A 16,930-nucleotide genomic window follows, 5' to 3' on the forward strand; every position below is an offset into this window, starting at 1 on the left:
GTCACTTTCCCAGGCAGAGGTGTAGGGCCAGGAGAACTTGGCACAGCTCCGCTATTGCTTTTTTGATTGAACACACTCTTCTAACACATTGTCTTCACAGAAATGCATGTTGTCAGAGCCCATGCCTTTGCTGTATCTTTGACGTTCCCTTGTCGTCGCTGGGTTAAAATTCTGGAACACTCTCCCTAACAGCACTGTGGGAGAACCTTCACCACAAGGACTGCATCGATTCAAGAAGGTGGCTCATCATCAGCTTCTCGAGGGCAATTAGGGATGGGCAATAAATGATGGCCTGGCCAGCGACGTCCACATCCCAGGAACGAATAAAAATAAATGAATTTCAACACAGGTAAGTGTGAGATATTACATTTTGGTAAGAAAAATAAGGAGGTCACACGTTTCTTGGAAAATAAGAAACTAAATGGGGTAGTGGAGCAAAGAGATCTGGGAGTACAAATACTCAAAACACTAAAAGTAGCGACGCAGGTTAATAAGGCCATAAAGAGCAAACTAGGGTTTATTTCTCGAGAGATATAATTGAAAAACAGTGAAGTTATGCTAAACCTGTACCGAACTTTGGTTAGATCACACTTGGTGTACAGACAAGGTCGCCATTTTAAAAAAAGGATATAGAGCCACTGGAGAGGGTGCAAAAAAGATTTACAAGGATGATAACAGAGTTGTGAGGTTATACCTATCTGGAAAGGATGAGCTGGCTGGGTCTCTTTTCTCTTGAAAAGAGAAGGCTGAGGGGGTGACCTAATACAGATCTATAAAATTCTGAAAACATAGAAACATTCAAACATAGAAATTAGGTGCAGGAGCAGGCCATTTGGCCCTTCGAGCCTGCACCGCCATTCAATAAGATCATGGCTGATCATTCAACCTCAGTACCCCTTTCCTGCTTTCTCTCCGTACCCCTTGATCCTTTTGGCCATAAGGGCCATATCTAACTCCCCTTTGAACGGGCCTCAACAACTTTCTGCGGTAGAGAATTCCACAGGTTAACAACTCTCTGAGTGAAGAAGTTTCTCTTCATCTCGGTCCTAAATGGCTTACCCCTTATTCTTAGACTATGACCCCTGGTTCTGGAACTCCCCAGCAATGGGAACATTCTTCCTGCCTCTAACCTATCCAATCCCGTCAGAATTTTATATGTTTCTGTGAGATCCCCTCTCATTCTTCTAAACTCCAGTGGATACAAGCCCAGTTGATCCAGTGTCTCCGCATATGTCACGTCTGCCATCCTGGGAATCAGTCTGGTGAACCTTCACTGTACTCCCTCAATAGCAAGAACATCCTTTCTCAGATTAGGAGACCAAAACTGAACACAATATTCTAGGTGTGGCCTCACCAAGGCTCTGTACAACTGCAGTAAGACCTCCCTGCTCCTTTACTCAAATCCTCTAGCTATGAAGACCAACATGCCATTTGCCTTCTTCACCACCTGCTGTACCTGCGTGCCAACCTTCAATGACTGATGTACCATGACACCCAGGTCCCGTTGCACCTCCCCTTTTCCTAATCTGTCACCATTCAGGTAATATTCTGTCTTCCTGTTTTTGCCACCAACTTCATCTGCCATGCATTTGCCCACTTACCTAACCTGTCCAAGTCACCCTGCAGCCTCTTAGCGTCCTCCTCACAGCTCACACCGCCACCCAGCTTAGTGTCACCTACAAACTTACATTCAATTCCTTCATCTAAATCATTAATGTATATTGTAAATAGCTGGGGTCCCAGCACTGAACCCTGCGGCACCACACTGGTCACTGCCTGCCATTCTGAAAAGGACCCTTTTATTCTGACTCTCTGCTTCCTCTCTACCAACCGGTTTTCTATCCACGTCAATACATTATCCCCAATACCATGTGCTTTAATTTTTCACACTAATCTCTTGTGTGGGACCTTGTCAAAAGCCTATTGAAAGTCTAAATACATCACATCCACTGGTTCTCCCTTGTCCACTCTACTAGTTACATCCTCAAAAAATTCTAGAAGATTTGTCAAGCATGATTTCCCTTTCATAAATCATGCTGACTTGGACCGATCCTGTCACTGCTTTCGAAATGCGTTGCTATTTCATCTTTAATAATTGATTCCAACATTTTCCCCACCACCGATGTCAGGCTAACTGGTCTATAATTCCCTATTTTCTCTCCCTCCTTTTTTAAAAAGTGGTGTTACATTAGCTACCCTCCAGTCCATAAGAACTGATCTAGAGTCCATAGAATGTTGGAAAATGATGACCAATACATCCACTCTTTCTAGAGCCACTTCCTTAAGTACTCTGGGATGCAGCCTATCAGGCCCTGGGGATTTATCGGCCTTCAATCCCATCAATTTCCCGAACACAATTTCCTGACTAATAAGGATTCCTTCAGTTCCTCCTTTTCGCTAGAGCCCCTAGTATTTCAGGAAGATTATTTGTGTCTTCCTTCAAGAAGACAGATCCAAAGTATTTGTTCACTTGGTCTGCCATTTCTTTGTTCCCCATTATAAATTCACCTGATTCTGACTGCAAAAGACCTACGTTGGTCTTCACTAATCTTTTTCTCTTCACATATCTATAGAAGCTTTTGCAGTCAGTTTTTATGTTCCCTGCAAGCTTCCTCTCATACTCTATTTTCCCCCTCCTAATTAGTCCCTTTGTCCTCCTCTGCTGAATTCTAAATTTCTCCCAGTCCTCAGGTTTGCTGCTTTTTCTGGCCAATTTATATGCCTCTTCCTTGGATTTAACACTATCCCTAATTTCCCTTGTTAGCCACGGTTGAGCTACCTTCCCCATTTTATTTTTACTCCAGACAGGGATATACAATTGTTGAAGTTCATCCATGTGATCTATAAATGTTTGCCATTGCCTATCCACTGTCAACCCTTTAACTATAATTTGCCAGTCTATCCTAGCCGATTAACATCTCATACCATCGAAGTTACCTTTCCTTAAGTTCAGGACCCTAGTCTCTGAATTAACACTGTCACTCTCCATCTTGATAAAGAATTCTACCATATTATGGTCACTCTTCCCCAGACAAGATTGCTAATTAGTCCTCTCTCATTACACATCACCCAGTCTAGGATGGCCAGCTCTCTAGTTGGTTCCTCGACATATTGGTCCAGAAAGCCATCCCTAATACACTCCAGGAAATCCTCCTCCACCGCATTGCTACCAGCTTGGTTAGCCCAATCTTTTTGTAGATTAAAGTCGCCAATGATAACTGCTGTAACTTTATTGCACGCATCCCTAATTTCTTGTTTGATGCCATCCCCAACCTCACTACTATTGTTTAGTGGTCTGTACACAACTCCCACTAGCGTTTTCTGCCCTTTCATATTCCGCAGCTCTACCCATACAGATAGAGTTTTGATAGAGTAGACATAGTAGACACCACTTGTGGGGAAAAGCATAACTAGAGGCCATCAATATAATATAGTCACCAAGAAATCAAATAGGGAATTCAGAAGAAACTCCTTTACCCAGGGAGTGGTGAGAATGTGGAACTCGCTACCACAGGGAGTGGTTGAGGTGAATAGTATAGATGCATTTAAGGGGAGGCTAGAACAGCATATGAGGGAGAAGGGAATAGAGGGGTATGCTAATAGAGTTAGATGAGGAAGAATGGGAAGGGCTTGAGTGAAGCATAAACACTGGCATGGACTGGTTGGGCCGACTGTCTTGTTTCTGTGCCGTATATCCTATGTCATCCTGTGTAATAGTGTCAGACCAGTAACTGCAGTGGCATGTATATTTCATGTAGTAAAAAAATAGCCTATATATAGCCTACCAAAAAGTACTGCACAAATATCATTTTTAAAGCAAGACCTTCTTCTGGTGCAATGCTTTTATTATGCAGTAGGGGTAGCCCAAGGGATAGGCAGTGATATTTCTGATAAGGTAAAAGCACAGCTCACAACGCAAGGAATCTGTTGTTGTGAACTGGAAAAGAATTGAAAAATTATTTTCATAATTCGAAATGATTGAAATAATGCTCTAATTGGACAATACTCCATGTTTATGATGTGCAATCCCACACTCACACCCCAGAGCAAGACTGCCTGTTCCACCCTCTGCAACATTGTCTAGCAATGTCCCATCTCACCCCACTGCTGGAGAATCCCTCATGCCTTACTTGACCACCTCCAGGATTGATGATTCCAATGCTTTCCTTCCCAGTCTCCCAAGTTCCAACTTACATAAGTTCCAACACTCCATGACCCACATCCAGTGTTAAATCACGTTCCCCGATCACCCCTGCCCTTGCCAACCTCTATTGGCTCCCCATCCCCAAACACATTGCATTCAATATTCTTGCTCTTGTATACAAGTCCCGTCCATAGCCTCGCCCCTCCCTACTTATGGAACCTCCTGCAGCCCTACAATCTAGTATGTGCCTTCCACTCTTCTGACTGGCCTCCTTTGCATCCCCCCACTCCCCCGCCCAGTGTACCTTCAGTCTGAGAACATTGATCTCGGCCCCACACTCTGGAACATTCTCCCAAATGTCCCTCTGCCGAGCTGCTTCTCTCCCCTCCTTCAATAGCCTACTCTCAACCTCTTTGACCATGCCTTCAGTTACCTTCCCTAACTCTCCCGTCACTGTTTGTTGTCTGCTTCTCGCCTATGTGAAGCACAGTGGGTGTTTGTGGTGATAATAGCAGCAGTAGTATTAATAAGACCCCAGTCAACTGAAGAACAAGATATTGGCTGAGCTGTCTTCAGTTCCCTTCTCTGCTTCATTTCTGTTGACTGCATATCTGAAACACTGGAGAGAATAATTCCTTTGAGTTAAAATAAAATGTGCAATTTGCAACTTGACCAAATTTTTAAACTGCAGGGGGTGGTTTTGACGTTCGACGATATTGTAAAACATGCGATATTGGCTCGACCACCTGTTATACATCGCACTCGATTTTCGTTTTCATGACTTCAATGGAAATGAAATTCAGGCGAGGTGTTCAATGGTTGGTCGAGCTCATGTTACCCCTTTTACCATATCACTCAAAGTCAAAATTATGCCCATAGTTTTAGGTAATGATCTCAATCAGAAGTCCTGAATTGAACCCTCTACTAAATAATTCTTCTCATCAGACGAAACAGACTGAGAATCCAGCCTTAACTAACTGTCTCGTAGCCTCTCTGACAATGTAATTGGAAATCATATCAAAACAATCGGTATAGATCGTGGACACATTGTTAAATCCCATTCAGAGCATGATATGGTTTTAATTGAAGTGCATCTACTAACTATTTGCCCACCTTGCAAGCCTATCTATCTCCTCCTGCAGTCTTTCATTTCACATCAAAATTTGCTATGGCCCTCAAATTGATATCATTATCAGATTTTCATATTGTTCCCTCAATTCCTAAAGCTCGGTCATTTATCGTAAAAAACAGTGGCCCGACACAAATCTCTGTGGAATGCCAGTCACCACAGTGTTTCAATCCAAGAGACTTCCTTTTATTCTAACCCTTTTGGTTTTTCTTTTCTGTTCTTATGCTGAACCTAATTATATTAAGCTTACCATTTCTCAAAAGTTCTCATACTTTCAGGTCCCTCTGCTTCATTACCCAGGGCCAGTTTAAGTAGTGCTTCCTTCCTTGTTGGCGTAGCAACATACCGAGCGAGAAAACAGTCCTGAACACACTGCAGAAAATCTCCCCTTTTTCACGGGCATATATTTTCCCTATGCCAAACTATATTTGGATCATTAAAATCTCCTACAATTACAGATAACATATTATAGCATGGTCGAAACAGGCAAAACATATTTATGTGCAAGCAACATTTGTACCAAGCAGTAACATGAACATTCATTTATATGTCATCATTGTCATAGGCAGTCCCTCGGTATCGAGGAAGACTTGCTTCCACTCTTAACATGAGTTCTTAGGTGGCTGAACAGTCGAATAGGAGAACCACAGTCTCTGTCACAGGTGGCGCAGATAGTCGTTGAGGGAAGGGGTGGGACAGGTTTGCTGCACGCTCTTTCCGCTGCCTGCGCTTGATTTCTGCATGCCCTCGGCGACGAGACTCAAAGTTCTCAGCGCCCTCCCGGATACGCTTCCTCCACTTAGGGCAGTCTTTGGCCAGGGTCTCCCAGGTGTCAGTGGGGATGTTGCACTTTATCAGGGAGGCTTTGAGGGTGTCCTTGTAACGTTTCCGCTCAAACAGCTGAAAGGATGCCTGTTTATCTGCGTGCCTCCTCAGTGATGCTGCGCCATGGAAGTGCTTTGTAAAAGCAGACAAATATAGTAGACTTTTATTTGAGAAAACTTCCTGTATCCCCGAAAATGTCTTTCTCATCTGCTCCAATGAGATTATGGACATGTCCAGCACCTCCAGCAATAAGCATTCGAGAGCATCATCTTCCATAGGAGCCGTCTTTGTGCTATCCCTCCTAGCTTCCATCGTTAAGTTGTGGCTCAGTGGGTAGCACACTCGCATCTGATTCAGAAGGTTGTCAGTTCAAGTCCCAGCCAGGCACTTGAGCACATAAATCTAGGCTGACATTCCAGTGCAATGTTGAGAGTCTTTCAGATGAGATCTTAAACCGAGGCCATGTCTGCCCTCTCAGTTGGATGTAAAAGATCCCAAGGCACTATTTCGAAGAAGCACAGGGGGTTTCTCCCTGGTGTCCTGGCCAATATCTATCCCTCAATCAACATAACCAAAAAAAAACATTATCTGGTCATTATCACATTGCTGTTTGTGGGAGTTTGCTGTGCATAAATTGACTGCTGTGCTTCCCACATTGCAACAGTGACTACTCCTCAAAAAGTACTTCATTGGCTGTAAAGCAATTTGAGATGTCTGCTGTCATGAAAGGTGCTAAATAACTGCAAATCTTTCTTTCTTAATATCCATCTTCAACACCCGCACAGATTTATGTAAACCACATGATGTTAGAATGTGGATTTTCCTCTGGGGTGCCTCCGCTGTGGTGAGATTTCTTGGGATGGATTCATTTCACATGCAAGGTGGGGTCCCAGTAGGATTTCCGTCACCAAGAGGGGTGAATGGCCTACTCCTGCTCCTATTTCTTATGTTCTAAGGGAGCCAGCTGCTATGATGGAGGAAGAACATAAAAACATATGAACATAAGAAATAGGAGCAGGAGTAGGCCACTGGCCCCTGGAGCCTGCTCCACCATTTAATAAAATCATGGCTGATCTGATCAGCTCCACTTCCCTGCCCGCTCCCCTTAATTCCCTTAACGTTCAAAAATCTGCCTATCTCTGCCTTAAATATATTCAATGAACCAGTCTCCACAGCTCTCTAAGGCAAAGAATTCCATGGATTTACAACCCACTGAGAAAAGAAATTCCTCCTCATTTCAGTTTTAACTGAGCGGCCCCTTATTCTGAGATAGGGCTCAATTTTCCCCAGTGATTTGCGTTGTTTTTTTGAGCAGGCTGCTTTTTTTGGCCTAGGTTAAACATTCACAGTTTCCCCAATCAATTTGCACCAGCGGGCCTCAGTTAGTTACGATTTTTTTAGCTACGTTTTTTTTTCAGCCGAAGGGGGCGTAACCAGCCACCTATGTCAATTCTGACCATTTAGGAAACTTTGGCCAGCTGATAGTTACTCCACTTTTGCTTAGGTCAGCATATATGGCCTCTCCAGAAAACCCTTGTCGGGCAGCGGACCGGGAGGGCACTCGGGGCCAGGGTTGTGGCACCAATAAAAAACCTTCAATGCATTGGCCAGCAGCAGGCTTGCTGATCTCCCTCACTGTTGTCAGAGCAACAGCTCTAGCATTCAACTGGAAACTGGTTCAATAATTGGTGTTTCTGATCCCCAAAGGGCTTATTCTAAAGGCAGAGATTGTTAACATTGACGTGAAACATTCCAAGGCGCTGCAAAGTGCATTGTTTATTCCATGTTATCCAACAGGTCAACATCAAAAGTAGTCAAGGTGAACGCAATTCTGCAAAATGATGACTACACACTGCTGGCTGAAAAAAAGGGAGAATGTGAAACAAAGGGATAAAATAAATTCTGTGTTGTATGGTTTATTGATAAAGCATCAGCGACATTTTATGCATGAAATATTCACACTCTGCAGAAGTGACATTCAGTGTTTGTAGCCACTGTGAAACCCTGTTGTTTATTTCGCTATCTTTCCTGATTGCCAAATCCCAGCTGTACTGAGCATGCGTGTCCACTGCAGCGACGTCAAAAACGTAAGTTTTTTCCTCGCGCATGCGCAGAAGGCCCGGCTTCGTTTTTCGCTGCAGTCAGCAAACTCCATGAGGTGACTGGACACATTGCACGACTCTGGATTCCAGTTACAGATCGGGGAAAGTTAGTACAATTATTTATGATGCATTTCTGGACCTAAAAACCCGGTGTAACTCTGGCAATACGCCGGAAAACGGGCTTGGGCAAAATTGAGCCCTATGTCCCCTAGTTTTAGTTTCCCCTATGTGGAAATATCCTCTCTGCATCCACCTTGTCAAGCCCCCTCATTATCTTATATGTTTTGATATGATTACCTCTCATTCTTCTGAACTCCAATGTGTATAGGCTCAACCTACTCAACCTATCTTCATAAGTCAACCCTCTCAACTCCAGAATCAACCTAGCGAACCTTCTCTGAACAGCCTCCAATGCAAGTATATCCTTCCTTAAATAAGGAGACCAAAACTGTACGCAGTACTCCAGGTGTGGCCTCACAAATACCCTATACAATTGTAGCTGGACTTCTGCTTTTATACTCCATCCCCCTTGCAATAAAGGCCAACATTCCATCTGCCTTCCTGATTACTTGCTGTACCTGCATACTAACTTTTTGTGTTTAATGCATAAAGACCCCAGGTCCCTCTATACTGCAGCATTTTGCAATTTTTCTCCATTTAAATTATAATTTGCTTCTCTATTTTTTCTGCCAAAGTGGATCACCTCACATTTTCCCACATCATACTCCATCTGCCAAATTTTTGCCCACTCACTTAGCTTGTCTATATCCCTTTGCAGATATTTTGTGTCCTTCTCACAAATTGCTTTCCCACCCATCCTTGTATCATCAGCAAACTTGGCTACATTACACTCGGTCCCTTCATCCAAGTCATTAATATAGTAAATAGTTGAGGACCCAGTACCGATCCCTACGGCACCCCACAAGTCACTGTTTGCCAACCGGTAAATGATCCATTTATCCCTACTCTCTGTTCTCTGTTAGCTAACCGATCATCTATCCACGCTAATATATTACCCCCAAGCCCATGAACTTTTATCTTGTGCAGTAACCTTTTATGTAGCACCTTATCGACTGCCTTCTGGAAATCCAAATACACCACATCCGTTGGTTTCCCCTTATCCACCCTGCTCATTACATCCTCAAAGAACTCCAGCAATGGTGCTGTAGTGAGACACATTGCAGCATAGAAACATAGAAACATAGAAAATAGGTGCAGGAGCAGGCCATTCGGTCCTTCTAGCCTGCACCGCCATTCAATGAGTTCATGGCTGAACATGCAACTTCAGTACCCCATTCCTGCTTTCTTGCCATACCCCTTGATTCTCCCTAGTAATAAGGACTTCATCTAACTCCTTTTTGAATATATTTAGTGAATTGGCCTCAACAACTTTCTGTGGTAGAGAATTCCACAGGTTCACCACTCTCTGGGTGAAGAAATTCCTCCTCATCTCAGTCCTAAATGGCTTCCCCCTTATCCTTAGACTGTGGCCCCTGGTTCTGGACTTCCCCAACATTGGGAACATTCTTCCTGCATCTAACCTGTCTAACCCCGTCAGAATTTTAAACGTTTCTATGAGTTCCCCTCTCATTCTTCTGAACTCCAGTGAATACAAGCCCAGTCGATCCAGTCTTTCTTGATAGGTCAGTCCCGCCATCCCGGGAATCAGTCTGGTGAACCTTCGCTGCACTCCCTCAATAGCAAGAATGTCCTTCCTCAGGTTAGGAGACCAAAACTGTACACAATACTCCAGGTGTGGCCTCACCAAGGCCCTGTACAATTGTAGCAACACCTCCCTGCCCCTGTCCTCAAATCCCCTCGCAAACATGCCATTTGCTTTCTTAACCGCCTGCTGAACCTGCATGCCAACCTTCAATGAATGATGTACTATGACACCCAGGTCTCGTTGCACCTCCCCTTTTCCTAATCTGTCACCATTCAGATAATAGTCTGTCTCTCTGTTTTTACCACCAAAGTGGATAACCTCACATTTATCCACATTATACTTCATCTGCCACGCATTTGCCCACTCACCTAACCTATCCAAGTCACTCTGCAGCCTCATAGCATCCTCCTCGCAGCTCACACTGCCACCCAACTTAGGGTCATTCGCAAATTTGGAGATACTACATTTAATCCCCTCGTCTAAATCATTAATGTACAGTGTAAACAGCTGGGGCCCCAGCACAGAACCTTGCGGTACCCCACTAGTCACTGCCTGCCATTCTGAAAAGTACCCATTTACTCCTACTCTTTGCTTCCTGTCTGACAACCAGTTCTCAATCCATGTCAGCACACTACCCCCAATCCCATGTGCTTTAACTTTGCACATAGCATCAATAGCTTTGGGTGGCATAGTCAAAGTGATAGAAAAGACCCAAGATTTTTGGGGAAGGAAAATTTAACCAAGCCAGTGCTGCAAATCCTCTGTTGACTGTTGAGATCAATGATGTACTGTTGAGCCATGGTGAACAGGGCACCAGATTCCTGTCTATTGAAGATTGGGAAATGTGGCTGATGTCCCCTATAGCAGACTGGAAGGAACCAGTAGCGAAGAAGTTAAGGGCAGTGCTGACTTCGACAGCCACTGGCAGAGCATGTCTCCTGGAAATAAGAAAAAACTAGCATTCATTATGAGTAGATAAAGCTTAGTGTAGTTAATAAGGCAAAAAGGTCAACAAGAAGTGACCTGGAAGCTGGAAACTCTCCAGGCAATGTAAGTAGCACAAAGGTGCAATAATCCAATTAGCTGCCAGTGAGTGCACCTTTAAATACTGCATAAGTGGTTTTCAGAGACCAATCCCACTAGTTTTACTGACAGGTCCATCACTGTCGCAATTTTTAGTTAAAATGGCGTTTGGGTCCTAATTGTTGTAAGACCTCGATTTAATATATTCATGAGGTCCCAATCTACCTATCGGCACAGTGGGAGCACCTTCACCACATGGACTGCAGCAGTTCAAGCAGGCAGCGGTTCAAGGGCAATTAGTCATGGTCAATAATTGCTGGCCTTGCCAGCGACGCCCACATCTCTTGAATTAATAAAAAAAAGTATTGACTGCAATGAGAAACAGCAAATAAATACAACTGGTTCAACAGAAACATCATCAATATAAGCAATTTCTAACTAAAATGTTTGTACAATGTTGTGACTTTATACAATACACAGAAAGTTATAAAAATAAAAATTAAACCTAAACCAAATCTAATTCAATTCACTGACTCTCACATCCACTGCTGGAACCCAGTGTCAGGGAGATGAGGCTCAGTCCTTAGAGAGAAGCACCAAAGCTGCCTGACCCCCGTGACAAAACACATTATACAACAGCGCACATCACAGGCCGACATCAACCCTCCCTCCTTCCAGATTGAGTTTCTTTCTCCGTCACTCCACAATTTGTGTTGCTCTCTCCATCCCTCCCCTAGTTTATGTTACTCTCCACCTCCCCCGAATTTATGTTTCTCTCTCTCCTCCAGTTTGTGTTTCTCTCTCTCTCACTCCAAGTTTGTGTTACTCTCTCTCTCCCAGTTTGTGTTTCTCTCCCTCTCTCTCTCTCCCAGTTTGTGTGTCTCTCTCTCTGTCTCTCCACAGTTTGTTTCTCTCTCTCTCTCCGCAGTTTGTGTTCTCTCTCTCTCCCCCAGTTTGTGTTTCTCTTTCTCTCCCTCCCCAGTTTGTGTTTTTCTCTCTCTCTCTCTCTCCCCCAGTTTGTGTTTCTCTCTCTCTCTCGCTCTCTCGCTCGCCCTCTCTCCCTGTTATGTATTAATTCTTGGGGTCACCAGATACCAGAGGGCGCCGCGGTCGGAGGTCATCGGGCTATACGTATTTGGCATGTGTGCTTGTCATCTGTATATCAGCTGGGTGTCTTTGTCATGCAGGCACTCTTGGGCTGGAATAAAGATGGATCAGGTTGCACCTAAGTGAGTTTACAGTAACCAGACTCTTGAGTCATTACAATTGGCGACGAGGTAATATAAGAACCTTCGCATGCACAGTGGGCACTGTTGGAATCCTGGAGCGATTCATGGAGGGTGAGGATTGGGCGGATTTTGTCGACCGCCTTGATCAGTATTTTATGGCCAACGGCATGGAGGTAGAGACCTACGCAGTTAAGCACAGGGCAGTTCTCCACACCGTTTGTGGTCCGAAAATTTATGGCCTCATGAAGAATCTTCTCTCGCCTGTACGTCCGGCGGAAAAAGGGCACGAGAAATTGCGTATGTTGTTGGTAACCATCTGAAGCCAAAAGAAGGGATCATCATATCACGCTACCGTTTCTACATGCATGTTCGTGCTGAGGGCCAGGAAGTGTTGGGATTTGTCGCCGACCTGCGACGTCTTGCTGAGCCGTGTAAGTTCGAGAACATGTTGGAAGACATACTGCGTGATGTCTTCGTGATAGGCATCAGCCATGATGCGATCCTCAGGAAGCTGTTGGCTGCAGAGACGCTGGATTTGAAAAAGGCCATCACGACTGCCCAGGCATGAATGACAACGGATGATAATTTGAGGCAGATATCATCGATGTGTCGGAGTTCCACGGCAAGTACTATAAACAAGATGGCGTCTTTGGGCAGAGTTGCTTACGCGAAACCTGCCGCTGCTCAGAGCCCGCAAACTGGTTCGATCCAGATTTCACCTAGTTGGCATTGTAGGGTAATCATCGGCCTCATCAGTGTCGGTTTAGACAATACTCATGCAATGGGTGTTCGAAAGTGGGCATCTTCACAGAATGTGTCCACAATGGAGCAAGCGTGGTGCGGCTCACCGCGTGGTTGATGAGGACCAGTTTAGTGATGGCCCAGATACACAACCCGAGGAGGAAGTAATGGACTGTATTCGTTCCTGAGCAAGAGCCAGCCGATAGTCATTAATGTGAAGCTGAATGGCGTGCCTGCATCAATGAAGCTGGACACGGGTGCGAGCCCGTCGATAATGAGCCAAAGGACATTCGACAAGCTGTGCGACACTAAGGCTGTGAAACCGAAGCTGAGTTCAGTCAATGCCAGGTTGCATACTTACACTAAGGAACTCATACCGGTGCTCGGCAGTGCAGCAATCGAGATGTCAGATGACGGTATGGTTCGCGAGCTACCTTTATGGATCGTCCCAGGTAATGGTCCAATGCTGTTCGGCAAGAATTGGCTCGAGAAAACCAAGCTGAACTGGAATGATGTCAAGATGTTGTCCTTGGTGGATGATACTTCGTGTGCTTAAGTTTTGAAAAAGTTTCCTTCTTTGTTTGAACCGGGCATTGGTAATTTTATGGGAGCCAAAGTGCAGATTGACCTGGACTCCAATGCAAGTCCTGTCTATCAAAAAGCTCAGTCTGTTCCATACATATGAGGCAGAAGGATGAAATTGAGCTTGACAGACTCCAGCGTGAAGGAATCATATCACCGGTCGAGTTTAACGAGTGGGCTAGTCCCATTGTTCCTGTGTTGAAGAGTGATGGCACTGTCAGGATTTGTGGAGACTACAAGGTTACAATTAACTGATTTTCGAAACAGGATCAGTATCCGTTACCGAGGGCTGATGACCTGTTCGCCATGCTAGCTGCTGGAAAGTCGTTCACGAAACTGGATCTGACATCGGTCTATATGACCCAGGAGCTTGTCAACACTTCTAAGAAACTCACCTGCATCAACACCCATAAAAGACTCAGTGGTGTACTTTTGGGACTTGTTTGGCTGCAGCCATATTTCAGAGGAATTTGGAGAGTTTACTGAAGTCCGTTCCTAGAACTGTCGTGTTTCAAGATGACATTCTGGTCGCAGGTTGCGACACTGCTGAACTCTGAACAATCTTGAAGAAGTCTGGGCAAAGTGGAACTCAGGCTGAAATGCTCGAAGTGTGTATTCATGGCACCTGAAGTCGAATTCCTCGGGAGGAAGATTGCTGCTGATGGCATCAGGCCCACTGATTCGAAAACCAAGGCCATCAAAAATGCACCCAGGCCTCAGAATGTGACGCAGCTGTGTTCGTTCCTTGGGCTACTCAACTTCTTTGGTAATTTCTTACCCAGATTGAGCACTTTACTAGAGCCACTGCATATGTTACTAAGAAAAGGTGACAACTGGGTTTGGGGTGTGTCTCAAGATAGAGCTTTCGAGAAAGCTACAAATCTGCTTTGCTCTAACAAGTTGCTGGTATATTATGATCCATGTAAGCGTCTAGTATTGGCCTGTGATGCTTTATCATATGGGGTTGGCTGCGTGCTCCAACAAGCTAATGAGTTGGGTAAACTACAGCCTGTTGCATACGCTTTGAGAAGTCTGTCTAAAGCGGAAAGAGCTTACAGTATGGTTGAGAAAGAAGCTTTGGCCTGTGTGTATGGGATAAAAAAAAAATGCACCAGTATCTGTTTGGTCTTCGTTTTGAACTAGAAACGGATTACAAGCCACTCATTTCATTGTTTGCGGAAAACAAAGGTATTAATACCCAATGCATCATCCCACATTCAAAGGTGGGCGTTGACATTGTCTGCCTATGATTACATCATCCGTCATAGACCTGGCACTGAGAATTGCGCCAATGCACTGAGTCGTCTGTCCTTACCCACAACTGAGATGGAGATGCCTCAGCCTGCAGATCTACTGTTAGTAATGGATGCTTTTGAGAGTGAAGGAACCTCTGTCACTGCTCAACAAGTTAGGATCTGGACCAGCCATGACTCTATTTTATCGGTTGTGAAACGGTGTATACTCAGTGGTGATTGGTCTGCCATACCTATGGAGATGCGTGAGGAGACCAAACCTTACAACTGTCGCAAGGATGAGCTGTCCATTTAGTCAGTCTGTTTACTGTGGGGTAATCATGTAATCATGCCTAAGAAAGGTAGAGAAAAATTTGTACGTGAACTTCATAGCACTCATCCTGGTATTGTCATGATGAAGTCCATTGCTAAGTCTCATATATGGTGGCCTGGAATTGACTCTGATCTGGAATCATGCATGCATCAGTGCAATACTTGGATGCAGCTAAGTAAAGTACCAGTGGAATCTCCGTTGAGTCTTTGGTCGTGGCCATCCAAACCATGGTCGAGGATCCACATTGATTTTGTGGGCCCGTTCCTAGGAAACATGTTTTTTGTCATAGTAGATGCATATTCTAACTGGATAGAGTGTGTTATTATGTCAGCCAGCACATCTACAGCTACCATAGAGAGCCTTCATATCATGTTTGCTACTCATGGTTTATCTGATATTGTTGTGAGCGACAACAGACCTTGCTTCACAAGTCTTGAGTTCCAGGAGTTCATGAAACTCAATGGCATCAGACATGTGAGATCAGCTCCATTCAAACCTGCTTCTAATGTTCAAGCAGAGTGTGCCATTCAAACGATCAAGCAAAGTATGAAACATGTAACTCAGGGCTCACTGCAGAGACAGTTGCTATGTATATTGCTCAGTTACAGGTCAAGACTCATACACTTACTGGAATTCCTCCTGCTGAACTACTGACGAAGAGAAATTTCAAGACCAGGCTTTCTCTTGTTCATCCTGATTTGAATGATCGTGTTGAAAACAGACATCAAAGTCAGCAATGGTGTCATGATTGTGTTGCCGAGTCACGTGACATCTTGGTCAATGATCCGGTTTATTTACTGAACTATGGTCAAGGCCCAAAGTGGATCACCGGCACTGTTACAGCCAAGGAGGGTAACAGAGTGTTTATTGTCGTGCTCAAGAATGGGCAAACATGCAGGAAACACCTTGACCATGTTAAACTGCAGCACACAGATGAGCTGGAACCGAGTGAGGAAGATGCAGTCAGTGACCAACCAATGATTGTTCACTCATCAGAGGACTCTGCTGACATTACTGACTCTGAACCTTCAGTCTCTGATGTGGTCATGACCACTCCCATCAGATCGACTACTCAGCCCTCAGTCTCAACAGACTCAGAACACTCACCCAGAGCCAAAGTTGAAATGAGACGATCAACTCGTGAGAGGAAAGCCCAGACTGTCTTAATTTGTAAAAAGACTGTTGTTAAGATTTTAAAAGGGGGATGTTGTTATGTATTAATGCTTGTGGGTCACCAGACACCAGAGGGTGCCGCGGTTGGAGGTCATCGGGCTTTACACATGTGGCATGTGTGCTTGGTCACCTATATATAAGCTGGGTGTCTTTGTCATGCAGGCACTCTAGGGCTGGAATAAAGATGGATCAGGTTGTCCCTGAGTGAGTTTACAGTAACCAGACTCTTGAGTCATTACACTCCCCAGTTTGTGTTTCTCTGTCTCTCTCCCCCCAGTGTGTTTCGCGCTCTCTCTCTCTCTCTCTTTCTCTCTCTCTCTCCCAGTTTGTGTTTCTCTCTCTCTCTCTCTCTCTCTCCCCCACCCTCCCCCAGTTTCTCTCTCTCTCCCCCCTGTTTGTGTTTCACAACAACAACAAGAATAACTTGTATTTATATAGCACCTTTAACATAGTAAAAAGTCCCAAGGCGCTTCATGGGAGTATTATAAGAAAGAAATTGGACACCGAGCCACATAAGAAGAAATTAGGGCAGATGACCAAAAGCTTGGTCAAAGAGGTAGGTTTTAAGGAGCGTCTTAAAGGAAGAAAGAAAGGTAGAGAGGCAGAGAGGTTTTGATGGGAATTCCAGAGCTTAGGGCCTAGGCAGCTGAAAGCACGGCCACTAATGGTTGAATGATTATAATCAGGGATGGTCAAGAAGGCAGAATTTGAGGAGCGCAGATATCTCGGGTGTGGGAGGGTGGGATGTGA

The sequence above is a fragment of the Pristiophorus japonicus genome, chromosome 15 (assembly GCF_044704955.1).
Source record: "Pristiophorus japonicus isolate sPriJap1 chromosome 15, sPriJap1.hap1, whole genome shotgun sequence".
NCBI lineage: Eukaryota > Metazoa > Chordata > Chondrichthyes > Pristiophoridae > Pristiophorus > Pristiophorus japonicus.